Source organism: Oxyura jamaicensis, chromosome 1 (assembly GCF_011077185.1).
Source record: "Oxyura jamaicensis isolate SHBP4307 breed ruddy duck chromosome 1, BPBGC_Ojam_1.0, whole genome shotgun sequence".
Taxonomy (NCBI): domain Eukaryota; kingdom Metazoa; phylum Chordata; class Aves; order Anseriformes; family Anatidae; genus Oxyura; species Oxyura jamaicensis.
The window spans coordinates 121,452,162-121,463,996 of NC_048893.1; the positions used below are offsets into that span (position 1 = coordinate 121,452,162).

General features: G+C 38.0%; 1 protein-coding gene across 2 annotated transcripts in view; it reads right to left on the reverse strand.

Moving 5' to 3' along the window:
- The window catches only part of POLA1 (DNA polymerase alpha 1, catalytic subunit), a 201,225-nt gene that overhangs the window by 70,423 nt on the left and 118,967 nt on the right, over positions 1-11,835 (reverse strand). The gene's annotated exons all lie outside the window — the stretch shown is intronic.

The window sequence follows — 11,835 nt, forward strand, 5'->3', positions numbered from 1 at the left end:
GAAGCTCAGATGTCCCTGAGATCCAAAAAACACAGATAAAGAGATGAAGGTCTTGTTGAAGGTAATACTATCAATGGTGAAGAACTAAATTAAATTCCTCTTGCTTCAAATCCCACATTCTGCACACTTCAGTCATCCCTTCCTTGAAATGTACTGAAAATTCTGTTGTTCTCCAATTCAGACAATATTACCAAATAACAGAATTCTATACAACTATGTATAGTATAATTCTATACAACTATGCAGACCAGATAACAAGACACCCCAATTTAAATTTTAAAGTAAAGTATAATTTCCTTGCTTACTCTTCTGAAGGGTAAAAGAGTTTTAATTTTTAGGCTTACTGATGACAGCCAGAAGCCAGCCAGCCAACCAGCCTTCCTTCCTGCCTTCCTTCAATAGGAAGCTATTGAGACTTCAAGAAAAAATAAACTTTTGCTGCCTTAAAATGATATAAAATATGAGCCAGCTTGATCTATGTCAGCTCAAGGAAACAACGCAAAAGGCCTCTCTTACAAGTGCAGAACAACGAACATTTCAGTAAATACCCAAGAACACCTTCTGCAACAGGTGCAACCACAGGTTAAACTGGCACCATAGCCTGTCTCTAAAAACCACCAACAGCAGATGGCAAGGGAATAGCGTAAGAGCAAGCATTAAGTATGTTTTTTTTCCAGAAGATTCTCCCAACTTTTGGGGATGGCACAAGGACCTCCTGAATCATCATGTCTCTATATATTCAGTGGTGCTGGATGCATTACTGCTCCCAATCCACTGCATTTCAAGTGCTCTTTAAACCAATGTAAACTTTTAGCATCTACAAAACCCTGCAGAATAACTATGTGCTGTACAAGAAAAGTGTCTTATTTCCCTTGAACACGCCAAAAAAAGATTTTCTAATGCCTTCTAGTTCTTGTATCAGGAGAGAGTAGGAATAATCATTCTGCATTCACCTTTTCCATGCCACTCATGATTTTACAGACCTCCATCACATCACCTGCAATCAAACTCTTTTCCAAACCACAGTCCTAATTTAGTTAGTTGCTCCTTGCATGGAAACCACTCCACATCTGTGTTGCCCTTCTCTAAATCTCTTCCAGTTTTTTTTTTAGAGCAAGGGGGCGGGGGAAAATGGGACAAATGGTGAGGGAGATGAAACCAGCACTGCACACTGTGTTCAGAATGCCAGAAGAACAGGAATTTATACAGATGGTACATGCACACGATGGTGTATACCATCTTGTTTTCTGCTCCTTTCTTTACTCTAGTTCTGTTTGCCCAGAGCACTAGTGAACATTTGAACGCTGATTAGTCATTGCCAGAAAGACATTTATTATTAACCGAAGATTAAAATTTTATTCTTAAGTTGTGATAGTCAAGACACACAGTGCATGCAAAATTAAGATGGGGTTTTTAGCATCTACATCACTTGACATTGACAGAGGATTTCATCTTCCACTGTTAACTAACAAGTCAACTTCCTATCTTGAAGGTCTTTCTGCAACTCCTCTCAAACACTCATAGAATCATGGCTGATGTCAAGTGATGTAGATGCTAAAAACCCAATCTTAATTTTGCATACCATGTGTGTATTGACTTTCCTAACCCTGAGTGGTTCAGCATTTCGTAGCTCTGTATTTCAGATTATCGGAGATTTCTGCAGTTGAATAGTCTATTTTTTTGCCTGCATTTCCAAACTTGTGCTTTTGTTGCTCCTGCAAAGAAGTGAAATCTAAACACCGTGATTCCTGGTACTTTGATGGAAATATTCCAAAGGAAGGACGACTCAGAAAACTGCTTGCTTCCCTGCTCACCGGCTCTGCAACAAGCTGTATCATTATACTCTGGCAATGACTTCTACCTGACCTCCACGATGGCATGATGGGTCTCCAGTTTCTGTCACGTTTCCCACCCTTTCAATTTCCACAGCCTCCCTCAGAGCACTACAGCCTCTATTGCCATCTTCACTGGGAAGTCAGCAAAGCAAGCCTGCAGCTATATAACCCTGCTGGCTTTCAGCTGGTAGAGATTTGGGCTTGCTGACAAAGCAAATTTGTTAATTAGATGTGACATAAGTTTTCTTTCCTCACTGCCAAGGACAAAACAGAACCTATATTTTGGGCCTCAGTAATCCAGTGTCCCAATTTAATACAATTTTGTCAATATGTTAGTTTGAAGTTAGATATTTGAATTACTTTATTTATAATGCTTTGGAACTTATGTGGAAGAGTACATAAACTTTAGTTTTCCATTTTAGAGAACACTCTTAAAATGGGAATTGACTATTACTTCTCTTAAAAGTTGATTTTTAGTTTTTAATTTTTGTCAAAGTCTTTCCTATCATTTACTGGAGTATACAGAGATTTTTGTTTGTCTGTTTTTGCAGCTTGTTCTCTGAGCAATGAGATAACCTGAATACCATCTCCTTTTGTGTTTGTCAGCTTTACCTCTTTTTCCAATTTAAAAATAAATTCTTTCACCATTTCTCCAGCCATGTCACATCCTCAACACTCGGTGCCACGTGCTCAAAACACAAAGGAGCTCTTGCACAAAAGAGCTTTCCTGTCCTTGCAGGCAGACTAGAGTAACTTTGTAAGCTTTCTGCCAACAGCAAGGTATATGGCACTACCTAAGATGTGTGCTCCACACCATAATGCAGAAATGGAAGGACACAAAACAACTCTAAAGACTAAAGAGATGCAAAGAGTCAGAAACAGTCCTGTCTATATGCAGTTAGGGTTCATTGCACACAACTTTGGGTATCTAGAAGCCTGATATTCAGTCTTAACTACCCACCCTATGATCTGTTCACAGTAAATGGAGGTTGAAAAAAGCATCTCCAAAAAGCAGTTCACCTAACGTTTTGGGTTGAGGCAAACTATTATATAGGATTCTCTTAATAAAGTAAGTGTACGGTCCATGTCAGAGCAAGCTTTCTGGAAAAAGTATGGTCAACGTAACTGACCACTATGTTTGGGTTTCATTGTTATGCAGATTAACAACCTAAATCATTACATATTTAAAACTGCAAGGTGAGAAAATTTCAAGAATTCAGAAATCTTCTATGCATTTGATTTTGGTCTGCTGCACAACTGTTGCCCTAGCAGTCCTAGTACAGTTCTCCTTGTCTCTCACGAATTACTTATGGCAAATATCTCACAAGTGACATTAGAAAGATAGACGCTGTTCAACAAGACTGACTTACGTCAGCAGATGTTTCACCATGGAAGTCCTAATTCAGGCTCTGACTCTAGGTCTTTTGGAGTTAGTGGACATAAAAATGAGCCTGAAGTCACAAAGCTAGTATTTAGCTTTGGTTTTGCACATGGACTTAAGATTTATTTCTAAAAAAGGAAGGTGTTGATTAGTTGCCTCACATTTTTTAAATAACTTAGTTTTAACAGATATAGAATAATTTATTGCCACTAAAAGTTAGTGAAGGAAAGGACTTGAAAACTTCACACACTCACTCATGTGAGTACTAAGAATATCATTAGTGCCACTGTGAGGGAAAACAAAAATATTTTTGGAAAAGAAAATGTCATATATCTTCCATTAAGAAGAGACTAAGGACATGCTCTGCATGGAAAGCCATTTGTGCCATATTTGCCTATTATGTGGTACCTATACCTTCCTGTGAAACATCTGGCAGCAGTGTGACACAAAGAGGGTCTTAAAATACACAGCCTGGCAGGAGGAGGTGCAGAGGGTGTCCTAACCCAGTCCCAAACCCTCCTGTTTCTGTGCATAGGTGTTTCAGCTGTAACTATGAAAAGCTTCTGAACAAACAAAAAGAGAACATTCGTATTTCAAAACATATTTAATGACTACATTTGAACTTCAAACAATTTAGTATACTAGAAAAACAAAGCATGAAAACTGCCAGATAGTAAGGTATTAGTTAGGGAATGCCCGTGCAACTGAGAAAACAAAGCCTGGGATGGGATCAGCATCCCAACTTCGGCTGAGCAGAATACTCAGAAATAGGCAACGGCGAAATACTGCTTGATAAAAGTAACAGTGCATTTTCTGCCACCTATTGGCATTTTTAGCTAATGATAAGAATCAAAGGACTACACCAGTTGCAAGGTACTGCTTCAATTATCTTAAAAGGGAATAGAGAGGTGGTCCATCCAAACTACTATTACATAATAACATTTGAAGCAAGCTTCTTTATGCAATTGCTTCAGTCTAATGCAGTCACTGTGCAAGAAAACACTGGGAACGTTGCTGGTCACAAAATACAGGAGGTCAAACAAGACTGAAGAAATCTGCTTAAACTAAAAAAATAGCTTGGGATAAAAATAAGCATTCACGTTCAACAACTTACACTTTTTTTTAACTACTAAGGACAACTTTCACTGAAAAGTATGTTTCTCAATAAACTATATTTAAAAAATGGAGATCTAAGTTGCTGTCCACAAAAATGAACATGTAATAATATCCATTACGTAGATACTAACTAAATGTCCCTTCAAGTCATAGAGAAAACAGTTAATGTAATTTGTCTAGACTTCCTACCAGTTATAATTAACATTAAAGAGGTCTTTTTTTCTTTGTCACCTCTCTATTCAGGATTTATTTGCGTTTGTTTGTACTTACTATCTGTTAATCTCTCTTAACAAATGACAACAATAACTGTTGCTATTATGCATGGAAATTAAACATGTAGATAACTGTGAGAAGGGAGCTATTTTTGAAAAAAGCAGTATCAGAAACATGTAGTTCTTTATGTCTCTTGTTTTGCTTTGATAATTAAGCCATAGCCCTGATTTGTTTCAAACAATAAACTTTTCCATGGACATGCATGTTGCAATCAAGTTCAATACATGCATTATGTTCTGATTCAATTTGTTCAAGTGCATTATTGTTAACCCTTATTTGATCCATGCCTATCATCTTCGCTGACCAAACAAAACCAATCCCTCATTTCCCAGCAGCTATCGCTAAGTCTGTAAATTAATTTGCAATAGATCAAACAAAATCATAATAGAAAACCTTCAGTTTTGTTCTACTTGGTATCTGCAACATTGTGGGAAATAAAATGCAAGTTGATAAAAAAAAAAAAAAAAGGCAACTAGCATTTCCAAACATTCTGTCTATAAATGCTTAGCTCATTTTAAAATATAAAAAAAAAAGTCTGGGAAAAAAAACAACTGAAGTAAATGCACATTATAAAAGAAAATCCCTGAAGAGTACTATGTCCACAAACTGTAGCTAATGGGGAGAAATTTGCAAGTCAAAAGTAATTTTCTTTCTTTGTAAGTCTGTTCTTGAGAATTAGCCTCTCTCATTCTACTGATCAACAAGTATTATAAATATTACCCCAAAATACAGAGGCAAGTGGTTTTGGAACAGCCTTTCAAACAGAAGTTGAAGGAGTCAACAACACACATTTACTGAGCTTTATCTTAATAGTTTTTACAAACTGCATTTCACAATGTAGCTTGGTTGCCTGCTACAGCAGAGGACTGGATTTGCTTCTCTACAGCACTTCAGCTCTGTATGTGTGTTCCTGCCTTCAGATACTCTGGATGCTCAGGGGCCAAGATGCTTTAAATTCACACAGAATGAAAAAATGCAGTAGTATAAAGGAGAAAGCTGCAAGCACTGAAAATTATTCAGGTCACTATCAGTCACTTTGGAGTTGAATTTAAAATGTAATTAGTGATTGCTTCTCTACAGTCTCCACTGAAGACAGTTTTAATGTGGATTTTTGAAAATGGGATCTTGGTGCATGACGTCCGATCTCCAGATGGCTAAGATATCCAAGCTTGAGAAAACTAGACCCAAAATCCACGGCAGCTTCCTCACTGCAAAGCTGGACTTAACACCTTATCTTATCAAGCCAACCCAGAAAGGAAGTGTGAGAAGACTACTTGGACCAGCTTTCCTAGTCAACCAGTACAAGCTTGCTGATCAGCAAACCTTTTAGATGGCGGAATATTAGACAACATAATGAGAAATTTCTTATTTGGGCGTCATTGTGAGTTACTAACCAAGCCACTTTGACTTCAAACTGACCTCTGGTTTTCAACCACTCCTACAAAAAAGTTTTGTTTCCACTAATTCCAAGACCAGAAACTTCAAACTCAATTCTTCTGGTATTATTTTGATTTACCCTCATGGGCATTTACCCAAGAGGATAAATCTGGTTAAAGTGGCTCTTTGGTTCCCTGGAAGGACAAGGAACCAGTTGTCTTCCAGTGGTTCCCTGGAAGGACAAAGTTCCCCCAGGATTTTTCTACTGCCTAAAGTATCAAATTTGTTACCCCCATGCAATGTTAAGAGATTGATGACTTTATGAAACACTTTATATGAAGTTTCTCATCACAAAAGCGGACTTGACCCAGTGACACTAAAGTTATCAGTTCCCCTTGCCATACCTTCTTGTACATCTCAAGTAGGTTCTCCATGTTCCACCTGTCTGTGTCTTCTATAAATATCTGAACGTTTCAGGGAACAGACAGACAAACGCACTTTAGTAGTACGCAGCATCCCAGGAATTAGAACTTGAGCCAAAACCTTGGTTTGCACATTCTTTGGCACGAGTTTCGGCTATTAATAGTAGCTACATCTTTTAAGAACTTCATCACAATTTAAACTTGAAACACCACAAGTGGAATCAATATCCAGTTAAAGATGAACTACTGTAAAGTCATGGAAGTTTTTCTTAACTGTTTCTGAGCTCCAGAAACCCAATTAAAGTAATTTCAACTTCCAAGCTGCTTTTTTGCCTGTTCAGAATAAAGAAATACTCCAATAACACTGAATCAATCCAATGCACTTGCATAGTGTTGGTGAGATCTCAGCAGCAATGACAATCCGAATGACATTGTGAGGACCTGGTGTCACGCTCTGGGATTTCTATAGACTATACAGACCAGAGTGACACTTACCTGCAACAACCCCCAAAAGAAAGCCCTCAGCTCAGGGATGGTATCAGAAATAATAAACAAGGTTTACACATGGGAAACTATACCTACTTAGTGAGCTGAAGCTCAGCGTAACTCAGGTTCTTAAGGGCATACTGCAGTTTTTCATGGAGAAGTAAAATTGCCAAAGAACTCAGAAGACCACTCTAATAGACAAACCAATTCTATTGCTGCCAGACACAAGAAAGGCACAGACATATTTATTCTCTTTTCAAGATAGAAGACTCAATGATAAAAGATTAGGATTGGCATAATCAGAATCACAGCGCTCTTCTCTACAGAAAAAACAAGTTTTTTTTTTGTTGTTTGTTTGTTTGTTTGTTTTTTTAAACAACCTGTGCTACCCTGGCACCTGCCTGCTTCACATAATTGATTTGCCCAGCTAGCTGCTTCATTCCCATTGTCTTTCCAGAGCAAGTAAAAAGATGCATCAGATAGTTGTTTCATCATTCTTACGAATGGAGTCATTTATCTGTGAAACCAGCAAAATGGACTCAGTGGGGTCCAGCTTGATTGGGAGGGCTTCATACAGGTGGTATGGTAAAACATCTTACCCAGTCTGGTCCATTCATCTCCTAGGCAGCCTGAGAAGAGATGGCCATTCCTTTGGAACCTGTAACTACTAATACAAACAACTCTGAGACTAAATTACCTGAACTTATGAAAGACTGCATCAACATACGAAAACAACACACTATGACGACTGAAAAGCTACCTCTTGGGCACCACTCTGTTTGTGCAGGTAAAAGAAAGAACAAGTAAATTCATTGTAAAGGTAAGGTGTCATTTGGTGATAATCTCATCAGAAAGAAATTTAAGGGAAAAAGAACATCCTACTACAGAAGAGCATCATATTTGGAAAATCAGCCACCAGGCTTCTTTTACTTCCTCACCCCTTTGCAAAATGACCGCCATCAGAATAGAAGCCTTTATAAGAACATGCCACAGCCAAATTCTTCCCTGAGGAAAGGGACTTCTTAGCTCTCCAAAAGTTAGCACTATAAACAGAAGGCGGACCTTCACCTTCCCAGGCGGAGGATCTTACCTATTCTGACATTTCTGCTATCAGTGATCTCCTTGATAATAGGAAAGCATACCCTACTGACAAGAGTCATACAAACCAGCCCTCAAAACCAGATAGTGTTGGAGTTGGAACCAAGTGGTGATGCAGAACTCTGGGTCTGCACCTTTTTCAGCATCCTTCAAAGTAGAAGAGGAAACTTGATATTCCTCAAGCATACCAAACTCCAAGCACTAACAAAAAACCAGTATTGGGGAGACTGTGACCATTTCTATTTTTGAAGGAAATCTGCAGGGTCTATAAAGCTTCTTCCCACATAGGTTTAGACATATTTAGATCTCAAAGTAGTATATGGATAGACATTGTTATTAATACACTAATCATTCTAACTCTCTTTTCCACTTTCACAAGGCTTAACTTTGTCAAAACTTAAGCAAGAAATTACTAGAAAAGCTTTCTCCCTGACTTTAATATGTAAAAACTTCCGTACCACAGAGATCAAATTGTAGAAAGTCAGAAGCCTTAATGTCAGGTTCAAGAGATCCCGTACAAGCGAAGAAATTTGTCTGAATTTCATCCTAGAGATTTAAGACGTAAAAGCAAGTTCTCTTGAACTGCTAGACATAACTGAATCTTTTACTTAAGTCAAAAATCTCTTAAGACTAATATATCTAGCATATTTACAGCCAAAAACCAAAAGGATGATCTTTGAGAATGTCTTAAGGCTTTATACTGCTGTCCTCACGGTAACATTTAATCATCTCCCAATAATAAATTAACTTGACATTTCCATAGAGACTTCAAAGATTATTTTATAAAAGGAGCTGGGTCAAGAGTTTATTATTGATGTTGGCTGACTAGAGCTTTTGTCTTTTAATGGGGATAGATACCATGTTAAACATACTGCCAAACTTGTTCTAGCTGAAAGGAAAGATGTTGCAGCACATACTTAGATTTGCATCAGTTCCTTTAGAAATTTATCCTGTAGCTTAAATACTTTACCCAGGGAATGCTTATTCAGTGTTCTCTGGTGCTCTGTTACGTACTGTGGACATTTGGCTTTCAATTCCAAGCAGCAATGCAAATAGCTTTAGTTTCTCAATGACTGAAATTTGCTCCTGAAATTTATACATAAAACTAGTCTTAGTCCATTAAGAGACCTTGTCAAAGATCCGGTGTGGTATATGACTATCTGGATCACAAGCAAATATAAGGAGCTTATTATTATTATTTATTTATTATTATTTAAACCAACTCACTCCTGTCTGCTGACTTCACTTTTTTTTTTCCCTCTGTACATTATGTATCATACCTAGTTCCTCATCCAGAAAAAATAGGTTACATTTCCCACTATGAGTAGTTTTAGAGTCTGATGCTACCTGATCATCCAATTTAGGAAAAAAGTAAACAGGGACCACAGCTTTTCACACTCCATTTCATGCTGCCTCACTTCAATGGACGTTGAAGATATGATTTCAATTTCTTTTCAAAGCACTTCCTCATTTTCAGAGCTCCTTGAGTTTTGGCCTATATAACTGATCTGAATTCAGCTGTGGGATGGAGTGGATAAAAAAAAAACCTCTCATAAAGAAAGGAAATGCCTTTCCTGGATGGTTCGTTCTGCTCCTCTTGAATTCACCATTTGCCTCAGAAAGCATTAGCCAGGCTGATTAATGGATAGAGGCGATCTTTGAGGAAAAATACACAACTGTCTCTTACATGAAAGAATAGTAACAAGGAGATACGAATTGCTTTTCAAAGTGTACTACTTGAAAGCAGTACAGACCATGGAGATGGCTGGTTATATCCAGTATTATTATCACAGGAACCACGTTAAAGGATGTTATCAAATTGAAGCACGTTAGCCAACAACTTCCTAGTGAAAGGCAAATGATCGCCTTACCACCCAATGAGACCGTACTGCTGGTGAGAGTGAAGGATACCCTCTCCAAACTAATATCGACTGAACCCTCCTGATCTCAGAGACGCTCACACTTCTCACCTCAGCTCCCCACTGGAAAGCTGCCAGCCCAAACTGACTGAACGGCAACTGGAGTCAAGGGGATCCATACCCTTCAAAAACCAGATGTGACAGTCCAGAGTAACTAGTCAAACTGCAATTAATGCAGCTTCACTAACCTGCTACTTTGAAGTATGAGAGAGGAAATAGTTTCTCAGGAAAACATGAAGTGTCCTTCTATCTTGAAAAAGCTGATGATATTAGAATGACAGAGGCAGTGGTGTGGGTTCCCGGCAGCCTTTACAGAAGCGAAGCTTACCTTTCACACCAAACTGCTCAGACCCAAAAAACCCAAAGAAAAGACCCAAGCCTAGTTGCCTTTGAATACTGTGGGAATTTGATGTGAATTCAGAGGATTTAACCTACAACAATATTCTGTTTCATAAGAATACCTTCTAGACTGCTCACATATAGTAACCAGCCTTTTATAAACTGGCTACCACAAGAAACTATCGGTAATGTATTGCTCTTGTGACACAAAGTAAGCCACAATCATATGCCCATTTCTACGCTACTGAAAATGAAAGTTTGTAGACTTCCAATAATGATATTTTGTGATTTAGATATTCCAAAATAATAGAACTTGAATTGCTTTCTAATCCAAAACTGAAAAAACCAACACTGAACTAAAACACCCAAGACTGAAAGAAAACTTCATTAACCTCTAGATAATATTACTCTCAGCAATATCTGTCGTATCAGTCTGATCATTAGTCTCAGAAAAAATATCAAAGGAGATAATGGAACGAGCAAGAAATGCACCCTAGCACCAAAAGAAGAACTAAAATGCTCAAGCTAACGTTAAAAAAAATGCTTTAAACAAAATTATCAACCAAGACAGAAGTGAAAAATATCTTGTAGGTCAATGTAAGAGTTTTACATGTTGCTTTAAAAAAAATATCAATTTTTAATAAGACATCTTCAAATGTACAGTCATATGTCATTTCATACAAGTTATTTGAAACTTATTGATCTCATTTGTGCAGAGACCAGGCTCTGTCATCAGCCTGCTGAAAAGATAATGGAGCACTCCAAACCCTTATGATAGGTTAGATGCAAACAGTGGCCCTCATATAAACACATGTAATAGCACCACAAGCAGACAAATTCCAGCCGTAGCAGTTGTACATTATACACTAAATTAGCAACTATGTTCTGCTTTATTTCACATCAAAGCCAATTCCTCGGTCTTGTTTATCTTCAGTAAAGTAAGGTTCTGGGCACCCAAAACATTGTGAAGTAGAGCACAAGTGCTCATAGTCTGACACGCCACCCTCAAAGAAAAACAGCATCTACCAGTTATTTTATTTTACTTAAGAAAATACGAAAACAGCTAAATTAGATTTCAAGAAAGCAATGGTTAGATGGCATACTTAAAATGACTACATGGAAAACTACTGTGAAAAAAGGACCCGTGAAAGATGTCTTACATACTTCTGCATGGACGTCTAAAACCACTACAAGGATATTCAAGTCTATTCTGTAAAATATTCTCCCTATTCACACAAGTCAAAGCAAGCTACATTCTTAGGCTGTAACAGGTCACAACTAAGTACAGTACCTTGCTTCAGAAATAATTTTGCTTTGTCTGTCAACTGTCAACAAAGCACAAAGAGCTCATACAGTCCATCCATGTATTGCTTGCTAAAGAATCTAGCAAAACACAAACACTAGGAACTCAAGATTTCTTCAGATCCGTGCCTCTACTTTGGGCAGAAAGCTGCAAACACTCAACTCCCCCCCCCCCCCCCCACCTTTCACTATTCTACCCTCTCCCCTCAAAGATACACGCTGTCTTTGAAATCTTCCCCCATTACAGAACCATTTTGCAGGAAGCTCACTGATGCCAGACATAGCAC